Source organism: Microtus ochrogaster, chromosome 7, assembly GCF_000317375.1.
Source record: "Microtus ochrogaster isolate Prairie Vole_2 chromosome 7, MicOch1.0, whole genome shotgun sequence".
Taxonomy (NCBI): domain Eukaryota; kingdom Metazoa; phylum Chordata; class Mammalia; order Rodentia; family Cricetidae; genus Microtus; species Microtus ochrogaster.
In genome coordinates, this window is record NC_022014.1 from 30,117,562 (window position 1) to 30,131,327 (window position 13,766).

Here is a 13,766-nt window from a genome sequence, read left to right on the forward strand (position 1 = left end):
GTAGACCAGGCTGGTCTCGAACTCACAGAGATCCGCCTGCCTCTGCCTCCCGAGTGCTGGGATTAAAGGCGTGCGCCACCACCGCCTGGCTTGTCAAGTCATTTCTATAGCAGGTCTAGAAAAAGTAAATTGTGTAATTTTTTGTTACATCATCAAATGGGGACATTTAAAATTTATTGGTACGTGTTTAAGAAGCAGAAATGTTAATTTAATGTAAAAAAAAACTAGTGGATCATGAAATTGCAATCACCACATGCTTCCAACTTTCTGGGGAAAAGATAACACACACACCTTTTTGGGTTTTGAGCCCCAGGCAGCTGCCTTAAAAGCTAGTATGTAGATGAGGCTGGTTTTGAACTCCTAACGGTTCTGCTTCTGTCGCTAGGATTATAGGTGTGTGCCACCATGCCCAACTTCATCTATTTTTTTTTAAATGAAGTCAATTCTAAGTCTTTGGTTGAGCAGCAGATTACAAAATACTTTTATTTTTAGCACTTCCAGATTTTCCTACAACTAAACCCTGTGGGGGTGGCTACCTGTCCCTTGCTGTGTGGCACTGGTCAGTTAGCCTGGTCCCCGGGACATAACAGAGAATCCAGATCTACCTTCCATAAATGGCCCCCATCCTTAAAATTCACTTCCTCTTCCCACAACCAAACCCTTCCCTCCTGACCCAAATGCTACCCTTTCACACCTGCTTTTCAGGTCAATCTAGCAATTCAATCCTTCCTTCTCCTCAGCCTCCGCACTGCCCTTCTGGCAGTCTCCTCGACCTACCTAGCACTGCACCACAGGGCTCACTTGGCAGGTAGGAGGGGCTCCTCGGGCTGTTTAACTCACAAGAGTTTACTGTGAGGCCAGTAAAGATGTTTTAGCTAGTTTAACCCCTCACGTGTGCTTGCTGAGTATACTGTACTTTTTCACTCCGTTGCTCATTTGGTGTTAGATCTGATTTAAAACTCGAATTTAACATGTATTACTTGCAAATATTTTGCCTTGCTGAAAGGCAAATGCCACAATTTTTAAAACAAATCATCTTGTTATGCATCCCTAACTACATCCAGGCACCATTCTAAAGAGTTACACACATCAAGGCCTTAATCCTCACGAGAGGGGTACAAGGTAGCTTCCATGAATAAACTCCATTTCACAAACGAAGAATCCAAAGAATTCTGAGACTGGACAACAGGCCCAAGGTCACACAGCAGAGGTCACAAGTAGCAAAGGAAGTCTTAAGCCCAGAGATCAGGCTACAGTGATCCAAGTGGAGTGGACAGGAAAGAAACTTTGAAGGATATGTGGCATTTCATATAACTTGTTACCAAATTAAAGAATCCTGCCTACCAATAATGGGTTAAAGATTATAGGTTCAGTCACAAGCACATTAGCACAATCTGCCATAGACTTTACATTCTGAAGGAAAATGCCTACACTTAAGAGAAAGGGGGATAAAAAGGTGCCTCTGTAGTAGACAGGCATGGAGAGAATTTGGAGGTGTAGCTGTCACCTGAAGTAGCTGTCTAATGACAATTAAATCATTTATCAGTGTATATATCAATTTGCCTCCTACAGAGTCAAAGTTCCCATCCCTGGCACTGGTGGCAGACAACTACCCCTGGGGCATCCACCCTGATCATTTTGTTACTTCCAATGAAACGCCACCTAGCAAAATTCTCAGCTGCTTCCCAACACCCAAGGTAGTTGTGGGCAGAGGAAAACGATTCAATTTTATGATCAGACTGAATACAACAGAACAAATAAAATGAGGCCAGGTAGCCACCCTAGAAGATGCTTCAGACACAGATGACCCAAACGCGAGCTGCCCCATCTGTGTAATACTATCTACTACTGGGGTCACTGGCACTACACGGCTGCACGCGTCTCTTAATTTATCAAAATTCTACTTAACCAAACAATCACAGACACAAAAGGCAAGGCGGCTGCACAGCTGTGAAGCCCTGCTCTGGCTCCCAAGGAATAAAATACTTCCAAAACTTGGGTCTTAAACCAGGGATTTGAATTCCTCATAGGTGATAACAATGTACATCCAACGCTGAAGCATATGGTTGGTCATTCACCCTACCCCGATGCCCTTCAGATTGTCCCCCATCTCCCTCTCGACCCAGCCTCTTCATTGTGGTGACTTCCCTAAGGAGCCCAAATACATAGCCAAGCACTCACAGGTCACATCCGGAGGCTGCAAAAGCTTGTGCTGTATCACACAATTGCAGCGAATGCTTTCTGCCGATAAGGATGGGAAGAACGCAATTTAAGATGCAGAAGTAAGGAGAAACATAAAATGGCCACTTTTTCAGAACCGGAGACAGACAGGGCATACATACTTAAACATCAAAAGCATCGGGGCTACAAGAATAGTTAACCGAGGCAGATTGATGAGGGACATGAAACAATGAATAGATTATAAAGTTTTCCAGAGTCAGATACTATCAGGAATAATTAAACCTCATCCAAAGCATCCTTAGTTTCAAATGTTTTAAAAAAACAAAATCAAAATCTCAGCATAGCCAAAGTATTACATTTAGTATTATTTTATTCAGCAAAAACAGCAGTCTTTGTTCCATCCGCAGTCTGGATCTACCCCGCCTGCTTTTCCCTACCCCACCCCACCCCACCCCACCCCCTTCCATCCACCGCAGTGATCTTGAAGAGAGCTGCAGAGGCCCCAAGAAACAAGAGATAACGGTCGTAGCTAGAGACCCCGTTACCCAAACCTCAAGAGCTCGGGTCAGACCCGCCGAGTGGCCACCTCCTCCCTAAGGCCCCAGTTCCTAGGCAGGCCTGTGTGGGGGCCTCTCGGGTCCCTGGGCCGCATCCGCCCACCACAGGCCCACAAAGCCCCGCCAATGCCAAGGACTCCACAGCTTCAACTTCCCTCCGACCCAATTCCATTTCGATTTTATGGGATCAGGGTGTGACCCCCCAACTGCAGAAGGCCAGGCAGAGAGTCTCCGGAGAGCCATTACCAGATCACTTACACAATAAAGCGTTCCAGAGGCGAGGGCTGACCCTCCCTCCCCCCAACCAACCCCCGGCCGCTCCGCTACAACGCGCCCGGGCCACATTTCCCGCCTCGTTCCCCCCAACGGCCCAGGCCTCGCCCGGCGTCCACCTCTTAGTCCTCCACGGTCCCCAGCAAGCGTGGCATGCCGTTTAACTCCCGCCCTACTTCCCCGAGCACAGCTCTGGAGCCCCTCACCCGCCGCACGCTCTCCAGACCACGCAGCGCTTCAGCACACCGGTCCCTTAATCTCACAGATCCAGGGTCCGCCTTCTGAATCCTCGGAGGACCCCTCAGTCGCGCCCGGGGAAGCCTAACTCGGCCTAACCCACCATGCAACCCACCCAGGGGCCCTTTCTTCCCGCGCCCCTAGCACCGAGATCACACCCCAGGACTCAGTCCTCTCCCAAGAGGGCAGACACGCCGGGCGCCTCCGGCTTCCAACTCGGGCACTCACCTCCCAGCCCCACGCTTCCAGGGCTCCAATGCAAACAAGGAGTTGGTCTCCACATTCCCACCCACAGATCTCCATCCTCATCCCTTCCAAGGATCGCCCCCATCCACACCCCTGATCTCTGCAGGGGTCTCACTCTCCAGGACCTCACTTCCTATCCTTCCAGGGGGTCTCTCCATCTCCATACACTGGGGTCCCGTCACCTCCACAAGGTCCGCTCTCCACAGCCCAGTCTGCCTTTCCCAGCTCCCCGCTTGGGTTCCGTCCCTGTGCTCCAGAGTCGCTTGGTCCCTCAGCCCGGGTTCCTTTCCTCCCGGACGACCTCACGGCCGTCCCCGTTCCCGGGGCCACCTCACTCGGACCCAGGCAACCGCACCTCTCACCTTCAGCCGAAGATGGTGGCGCCAGCGCACGTCCCCAGCAGCGACCACAGATCCAGCGTCTTAGTTCCAAACCCACCGCTGCCTCCGCCCGGCTCCTTTAGCACTGCCGCTCGCGCCTGCCCCACCCACTCCCACCCTCATTGGGCCAGCTCCACGCCCATCACCGCCGCCCCCAGACCCACTGGTCGGTTTGCGCGCCCATCTCCCAGGAAAGACGTTAGCAACCCGAACGAAGCTACCTTCCCAAGTCCGGCTCCCTCCACCCACCTGGAATGATGCTCATTGGCTCCCGCTCCCGACCTAGGCCCAGAGGCTCCCCATCTCATAGGCTGGCCCTCATGCCTGTCAGGGACGCCGGGAGGTGCGGCCGGAGCAGTGGCGGGCGATTGGCTAGCTTGGGGGGGAGATGGACAGCTGAGACTAACAGGGAGCCGGGCGATCCCGCGAGGCGGCGAGCGCCGACCCTGCTGGGCTGTGCGCGCTGCGCTAGTCGGGGCTGGGGGTGGGGGGAACGGGGACGGTGGGGCAGGTGTGTCACAGCAGAAGCCCCCGTCTCGCACTGATCGCGTCTCGCTGTAGCGTCAGGACGCCGCTGCAACCCATTCGAGCGTCCTGCGGCCCGTAGGCTTGCCGCAGCCACCCGGTCCCGCAACGGGGACCGGCTGCCACAGAGGACTCGCCGGCCCCCGGAGCCGCCTGCAGGGGCGGGGCGGGAGCGCGGTCCTGAGGCCTGACGTCACCCTGGAGCTTCAGGGGGTGGGAACCGCGGCTGTGCGGCTCACCTGCAGTGGGGGAAGGGTGCCGCTTAGCCCGTGCGCTGACCCGGCTGCAGTCAGCTTGGAACCCTGGGGTACCCCGACTGATGCTTTTTCCGGGCTCCCGCCGGACACCTTCCTCTCTTGGCCAGTCGCAGTTGGATGTTCGCAAGCGGATAAAACCTGCTTGCTCGGCCTCTTTAAGCTGGGCTGAGATTCCAAAAATAGGAGAGGCAAAGGGGCCTGGCAGAGAAGAAAGCGACTTCATTAGACCATGTGTTCATTCATTCATTTATTCCAGCTCCCTACAGAAACTGGAATGGGTCTGCAGGGTTCCTGCGGTGTTGTCCTGCTCCCTAGAGTCAAAGAACTAGTGGTTCAGGGGCCTTAGAAAATGCCCAAGACCTCAAGTAGGGGTGAGGTTCCAAAATAAACTGGAAAGTTGAAGTAAAAATTGTAATGAAATGTCTGTAGAATCCAGAAAACTCTAATTATACGTGTATAAATATAAAATCAAAAATCACACGAGCAAAACGTATTACTTGTTTTTATAAAAAGAAAAACTATTTTCAAAAAAATAATACCTCAAGAATTTTAGTACTTAGTATCGGATATGTGTGTGTGTTAATAGATACCTTTTAAATGCCTGAGAAACTACTAGACTGATTTTTTTTAAGTGGAAAAAAAAAATCGAAAACAAGGCAGAAAGTGATAAGAAAGGGTTGGTGGAATTCGGAGAAAGCTTCAAGGCAGCCCCGCGGGGAACCCTCCAGGTGGAAGTCAGAATTCTTGGTCCTTTGTCTTGGTGTTTCTGGTCTCCACCCTCACCTGCCCACGAGGGTGGCTGCCGCTGTCCAGGTTTCTTGTGACTTTGGCAGCACATGAAGGGTTCTATCCTTGGGAAGTCTGCAGAGGAAGTGTAAATTAGCTGTACAAAACATGGCAGATAGCCCTCTTCTGACTGTTTCGGTATTTAGAAAAGACTCAGCTATCTCTAAGTTCTGAGTCTAAGCTTTGTCACCCAGTGAAGTCATTCCCAAATGCAATATTGCATACTTAGCTGCACAACTAGCCCCAGTAAGCCGTCAGACCTGTGTGTTCTCACCATTTCAAAACTTCTCCTAATTTTACTAGCTCAATGGACCATCAGAAGAAAACAGAAGTTCACCAGGGTTAAGACTCACAAAGACATTTGTCTTGGTGAGAACCCAATACCAAACTGTTCCCAAATATATTTCTTTTTTTTAATTAATTAATTAATTAATTAATTTATGAAAGCTTTCTGCCTCCTCCCCACCACCGCCTCCCATTTCTCCCCCCTTCCCCCAATCAAGTCCCCCTCCCTCATCAGCCCGAAGAGCAATCAGGGTTCCCTGCCCTGTGGGAAGGCGATGAAAGGAGACAGAGACCCACATTGGAGCACCGGACAGAAATCCCAAGGTCCAAATCAGGAGCAGAAGGAGAGAGAGCACGAGCAAGGAACTCAGGACCGCGAGGAGTGCACCCACACACCGAGACAACGGGGATGTTCTATTGGGAACTCACGAAGGCCAGCTGGCCTGGGTCTGAAAAAGCCTGGGATAAAACCGGACTCGCTAAACATAGCGGTCAATGAAGACTACTGAGAACTCAAGAACAATGGCACTGGGTTTTGATCCTACTGCACGTACTGGCTTTGTGGGAGCCTAGGCAGATTGGATGCTCACCTAACTGGAAGGAGGTGGGTGGTCCTTGGACTCCCCAAGTATATTTCTAGCTCTGGAGTCTCTTCCGTGTTTTCCTCTGCCGGACAGCTCCCTTCCAAGTACTAACCACGCCTGGTCCCACTTTGCTTCTGGGATTAAACGAGGTGTGGCATGATTAGAGCAAGATGGCCATAGGTGTCTGCCCCGCATCTCTGCCTGCATAGGAGAGAAATTACAAAACAGGTTCCAGACCTGTCTTCTGCCCATCCACACATCAATGCATCACTCAAACGTTCTTCCCAAGGTCTCTCAAGCCCCTCTTCCTTCTCCCTTCCATACCGAGGCTCCGGGTCTCCATCATCTATCCCAGACAAACACAGCCGTGGCTCTGAATGCAGCTCTGCCACTATACCTAGGCTGCTGCTTTTACTTCTAAAAGCAAAAGTTCACAGGCCGTTGTTTGACAGAGACTAGGTCAGAAGTCCAAGCTCATTCCCTCAGGGCAGTTTGAGCTTGTTTTGTTTCATGTGCACAGAACTGATAGACAGATTTTTTTTTTGAATGAATTCCAACATTTAAAAAATTAAGAGTTAGCCAACGTTGTTAGTCATTAGGGAACTATAAACTGAAACCACAATGAGATCCCACTTCATACCAGCAAGACTGCAATGAAAAAGTGAAAGGTGGTGAAATACACGCACTAGACGATAATGAAACAGTAAGGGCAGTAGCAAACGCTGGCAAGGACCGAGGGAAACAGGAACTTTGTGGTCGTTGTTGGCAGGGATGGAAAATGCTGCAGCCACTTTGGAAAATGAGCATTTTCTTTAAAAGCTAAACGTGCTGTGTGCTTTTGTCCATAATAAGGAAATCAAATATAAATTTGCCATACAATCCCACAATTTTGCCCTTTAGTATTAAAAAAAAAAGGTGGGAGGTTGGGGGAAATCCTGTGTGGATACAAAACATGTACACAGAAATGTTCACACAGCATCATTTACAATAGCCAGAAGATATAAACAACCTAAATGAGCGTCAACTGACGAACGGATACACAAAAGTCATAGGTCCATACAACAGATTACCATTCAGCAATAAAAAGTAATAAACAAGGGATGCAAGCTACATGAATGAACCTTGAAAACTTTATGCTCACTTGAAAAAAGCCAGACACAAGCACACATACCAAATCATCCCATCTGCATGAAATGCCCATAAAAGGTAAAACTAGCGATAGAAAGGAATATGGTACGTGCCTGGGGTGACATCTGGGGTCAGGAAGCAGGGACAGCACAGGATCCAACAGTAAATGAGCATAAGAGCTACAAATGAGGTAATGAAAATGCTCTAAAACTGATTTGTGGTACCAGTTAAACAACTTGGTAAACGTACTAAAAACAACAACAACAAAACCCCCAAACCATTAAATTGTGTATTGTGAATTATGTAAGTATATAAATATAGCTCAATAAAGCCATTTTTTAAAATAAGAAAAAGGAACAAACCTTTTTAGAAATAAGGAAAAGGCTCACTCCTTTTAAAACATAAAAACATGGATTTCCAGCTTTTCTATAAAAATTGAAATATCTGGAAATACAGAAGCCATTTGTTGGTGTCTTAGCTGTCGGTCATTTTTAGAAAAAGTACATACTCTTTGGGATGCTCTTGTCACCACCCCTCCCTGCTGCCTCTTACTGGTGACCTGATTTACTCATTGAATATATTTGCCTGGCTGTTATTGTAGTTTTTTTGTTTTGTTGTTGTTGGTTTTTCAGTGTTGAGATCAAACTGAGGATCTTGAGTGTGTTAAATAAGTGTTCTTCTGTAGGCAGAGTTTCTCTGTGTCTCAGCAGCTCCTGCCAAAGAGCCACCCAGAGACTTAATATTAATTATAAACGCTCAGCTGATAGCTCAGGCTTATTACTATCTAGCTCTTACAACTTAAGTTAACCAATTTCTATTAATCTATGTGCTGCCCCAAGGCTCCTGACTTTTACCTCTCCTGTATGTCCTGCTTCCTTTCTATCTGCTTGGTGACTCCTCTAACTCTGTCCTCCTTCTTCCTAGCATTCAATCCTGGGAAGATTGCCCCAAAAATCCTGCCGAGCTATTGGCCAGTCAGTTTTTTAATAACAATGAGAAGCTGGGCAATGATGGCACACACCTTTAATCCTAGCACTCGGGAGGCAGAGGCAGGCAGATCTCTGTGAGTTTGAGGTCAGCCTGGTCTACAAGAGCTAGTTCCAGCACAAACTCAAAGTTACAGAGAAACCCTGACTCAAACAAAAAAAGGAGCAATACATATTTATAAGGTACATAGATTGTTCCACACCACTCTTGCACTGAGCTACACGCCAACCTTCACAGTCATTAATTTAAGCTTTCAGAACCTTGGTTACTTGCTGGGGAAGGGTAAAGGATTCACAGCAAATTATCCCAGTGATATGAGAAGGGTATTTTTGAATTGAATTGTTTCTGTTAAGGCAGTGAAGTAGTAGAAATTTTGGGTGGGAAGGAAGAGTTTGTAAGAAGTATAGACAAGTCCATCCTATGAAAATGGTGGGAACTTGAGACACACAGTACAGTGATACCCATTTCTCCATCTACCAAATAAAGGTAAAGGGTCAGTGAGTGTTCAAAGATGGTTTTAAAACAGAAAGAGTCATGACAAAACAGACAATGCCAGTGAGGAAGACAAGAAAGAAACTTTCAGAGTTGCTGTAGGTTCCGGGAAAACCCACAAGAAGAAGTTCCTGAAACTTACTAATCTAAAATTTCCTATAAATCATGTAGAATCTGGCTAAGTCATATTTTACTTAATTTGTAAAACCTGGGTCTGGGAGTGGACCTCAGAGTGTTCTGAGGATCATGAGACCCTGTGACAACCCCCAACACTCAAAAATAAAATGGAAAGAAAAGGCAGACTTGATCATCCTTGACCTTAATTCAGCAAGCTATACCCATGACGAATGACTATCGACTATCTTTTGTGCCTAGGGCCTGTCCCAACTACTGAAGAGATGACAATGATAACATAGACATAGTCCCCCTCTCCATCAAGGAGTTTGTAATCTAGTGGGAAATATAAAAATATTGGCAAACAATGATAATAGAAGACATTTGTCTTTTATCATGGATACATACAGGGAATACTACAGGGTTTTAAGAGTTCTGAGATTATGCACAGATTTTATTGTATGGACTCTCTCCCTACACCCCTGCTCCCTGGAAAGATCTATAGATGTTAAAAGCCGTTTCCCATAAAGGCCTCTGATCTGAAAAGATTGCAAGCATACAATATAGTATGTTCATAACTTAGGTAGTTGAAATTTTCTTTGGGCCACCAACCAGCTCCCAAATAAAGTCACAGAGATTTATGCTTAGCCCACCTAATCTAATCTGTTTCTATTCATCTACCTTTTTCCTCAAGGCTTTTTACCTTTCCTTCATTCTGAATGCCCTACTTTCCTGCTTCCTCTGTGTCTGGATGGCTGACCCCTGGTGTCTCCCTGGTGTCTCCTTTTCTTTCTTTTTCTTCCTGAGCCGAAATTCTGCCTATAACTTCTGCCTTGCTATTGGCCATTCAGCTTTTTATTAGACCAAAGAGGTACCCTAGGCAGGCAAGATAAAATAGCAACATGTCTTTACATAGTTAAGCAAATGCAACACATGTTTGCATAGTTAAACATTTCACAACACTTAGGGTTCTCTAGAGAAACAGAACTGATATAATTATAAAGGGGGCAATTCATTTTATTAGCTTCCAATAGTTCAATGGCAACCATCTTTATTCTGGAGACTTAGAGAATCCAGCAAAAGGAAACCTCGGAGCAGAAAGGACCAGTGATGCAGAGCCCATCTGAGTCCTAAAAGAGTTCTGGAGAGTCGCTGGTGTGAGTCCACACCAAGAGGCTGAAGACGCACAGTCTGGTGTCCACAGCAGGAAATGATTATCTCAATTAGGAAGAGTAGAGAGTGTACACCCTGACTAGCCCATTCCTCTCATCTTTGTCCCGTTTGGGTCACTAGCCTGTTGAACTATTCTGCCCATCCTAAGATGGGTATTTTCCTCTTAGGTTTACCCACATGTCAGTTTTCTCTGCAAATGACCTCCCGAACACATTTAGAAGTATATTTTACTGATCTAGGTGTTTGGATCCAACCAAGTTGATGAACATCATGAACCATCACAGTATCACATCACAGAAACACATCAGGATCCGAAGACATTTGATAAGACATGGGACCCAGACGACTGGCAGAGAAAGAGTCTGGGAAAGTGGTTTAGAGGAAGCAATATGGAAGATAAAATCTCAAGAGTAAGATGTCAACCATATGAAGAAAAGGTGGGGGATGGAAAACCCAGGAGGGAGGGAGGCAGGGGTCAGATCTTATCGATGCACGGCAAAGTGGAATAAGATGGCAGAAGACAACGGGGAGCCGTGAGAGAATTCTGATTTGAAGAGTAACACAATGAACTTTGTGTGTTTTATAGGGATCATCTGGTCAGAGGCGGAAGATGAAAGACAGGCTGGGAGGGGAGCTCTGAACCGCTGCTGCAGCAAACCACACAGCTAAGAGGCGACAGATTTGGATGAGAGAGGAGTCAGCAGGCTAGAGAGACAAGGTCAGATTGAGGAGATTGCAAGGATTATATGAGATATTTAAAGTGCCAAGCAATGTATGAAGATATTAAAATGTCTATCATCACACATAAGGGTATTTATAGTGCCCAGCACAATGCATGACACAGTTTAGGTTGATGCCCTTCCTCCTTCTCATGGCCTCATGAACTAAAAACAATCCTGCCCTGTGCCGTACACTTTTATAAACACACTCATGACGAGTTCCAATAACTTGTTTTCTCCATCCTTGTACATCCCGTAGCCTGTCACAAGGCCAGCTCAGCAGATGTAGAAGCTGAGCCACCAATGTGAGCCACACAGCTAATTAATAGTGTTAGTAGCTCTGTCTAAAAGAGAAAAGCCACATCATTTACATCATTCGTGCTCACTTTAATCATGTTATCAAGTTCAAATACATCTATAAGAATATAACCTTTCAATGTATAAACCGACAAAAAATCATTTGTTGTTTTTCCAGTTCTAATGCTGTCAGAAATTTTTCATTTTTGCTGGTGGGTAAGTACATAAAAATATTTTCAATAGTGAAAGTGCCAAGTCCATTATGAAGCATCAGAGCTTCAGAATGGCTGTTTCTAAGTGTATAGAAGCTCATCGAGTTGTATAGACTTTGGGTGTGGTCAATTAGTATGTAGTGCTATTTAATTTGCAAGTTTTTTAATAATAATAAAGCTTATTTTTTAACAAAACATTTAATAGGAGACTAGAGAGATGGCACAGTGGTTAAGAGCATTTGCTGCTTTTCCAGAGGACCCAGGTTTGATTCCCCATACCCTCATGGTATCAGACATATGTAACTCCAGCCTCAGAGGATCTGATGTCCTCTTCTGGCCTCTGAGGGCACCAGTCACAGACATGCATGGAAACAAAACACCTAGATACATAAAAAAAAGAGAATATAAAAGATTATTTTTTAAACATTAATAGAATGTTTCACCTATCATGTTAAGTGTCCAAACCCCAGTGTTTGTAGTGGATGTATAGTAGATACACGCGTTCATTTAGACTGTCCACATTTTAAGTCCTAAAACAGCTACACGTGACTACCAGATTGGACAGTACAGTGCTGGACTGTCAGTTCATGTCAAGCAAGGCCAGCTTGTATCCCTAGCTTAACATTTGACAAATGGTAGATGTCTAATAAAGGTTTGCCGGATGGAAGGATGATGAAGGGTGGCAGGATGAGTGGTAGAGTAAATAGATGGATACAAGATGGGCTGATGACAAGGTCCTTTCAGCTCTAAGAAGGGGGATTGGAGCTGAGCCTGGAAGGGGAGCAGGGATGTCCACAGCTAAGGATGGTAGGCTGCAAAGAATCAAGGCCTGGGCAAAAGGAACACAAGCATATGGAAATGATAGCATGGGCTAAAGAATGGGATGCATACCACATAAAGACGATGGGGATCATCTTAGAAGTTCCTGAAAATGTTCATTATCAAAGGCAACTTGGTTCAATACTAGACTTTGTTTGATACCCCAATTCAGACCACCAAACTATTCAAGAAGCAAATTAGAAATAACATGTAGGATAATTAGAAAGCCAAATGCTAATTAGCTATTGAAAAAATGAATGTATTGTTTATTTTTAAAGGTGTAATGACGGTATTTTTACTCTACAAAAAATAATCTTTTTCTTTTAGTGGTGTACACAGAAATATTTACAGGTTTAAGGCTATAATGCCTAGGCTAGGGGTGTAGCTCAGTAATAGAGCGTATGCATGGCATACCGGAAGCTCTGGGACTATAGCGTCTGGGCTTTGCCTCAGAATATCACAGGAGATGGTATAGCAAAGAGTTTGGTGATGAGCTGTTGGCATTGGACAATAGGAACACCTAATTCTCAATTTTTGCATATATGGGAAATTCCTTATAACCTAAAATTGCAAATTAATCTGTTGATAACCGTTCTACTTGGAGGGCTGAATTTAAAAGTGGGGGAAGGAAATTGGAAAGATTGCTGCTAGATTAAGGAAATTTATTGCTTTGGCAGGGGACCCAGGTTCCATTTCTAGCACCTATATAGCTCACAACCGTCTATAACTCCAATCCTAGGGGATCTGATGCCCTCTTCTAATCCCAGGGTCACCAGGCAAGCGTGTGGTAAACATACATGTAGGCAGAACTGTAAACAGAGGCTGCTCGTTCATTTCCCAGTTGCCCAGTCCCAAATAATCACACAGAAACCACATGAATTACAACACTGTTTGGCCTATTAGATCAGGCTTCTTATTAACTAACTCTTACATCTTAAATTAACCCATTTCTATTAATCTGTGTATTGCCATGAGGCTGTGGCTTACTGGTGGTAAGGTTTTGACATCCTTCTCCTTTGGCAGCTACATGGTGTCTCTCTGATTATACCTTCTCTCTCTCTCTCTCTCTCTCTCTCTCTCTCTCTCTCTCTCTCTCTCTCTCTCTTTCTCTGTTCAGATTTCCTGCCTGGCTTTACTCTGCTAAGCCATTGGACAAAACAGCTTCTTTATTAACCAATGATAATAAAACATATTCACAGCCTGCCGAGGGGAATCCCACATCACAGAACACTGTCATACATGAAATAATAAAATAAAAAAATTAAATTGCCAAGTAGTGTTGGTGCAGGTCTTTCTTTAATCCCAGCACTTGGCAAGCAGAGGCAGGTGGAGGCAAGCAGAGGCAAGCACAGTCTGGTCTACAGAGAGAGTTCCAGGACAGCCAGGACTACACAGAGAAACCCTGTCTTGAAAAAAATGTATACACACACACACACACACACACCCAATAGCAAAGAGCAATTCAGCTTGTGAGCCTCAATCCACCTTGACTCCCTCACGGTTTTATTGGATTG

General features: G+C 45.8%; 1 protein-coding gene across 2 annotated transcripts in view; it reads right to left on the bottom strand.

Annotated features, from left to right (window-relative positions):
• Myh10 (myosin heavy chain 10) overlaps positions 1-4,108 on the bottom strand; it is a 131,164-nt gene extending 127,056 nt beyond the window's left edge. Inside the window, exon 1 of one of the 2 annotated variants that reach the window (XM_013347182.2) lies at positions 3,857-4,108. The gene's annotated coding sequence lies outside the window, so the exon portion shown is untranslated. Of the gene's footprint in view, positions 1-3,676; positions 3,702-3,856 lie in introns of those variants that run through there. The other variant, XM_005349821.3, reaches the window with a different exon arrangement.
• Between the last annotated feature and the right edge of the window lie 9,658 nt (positions 4,109-13,766).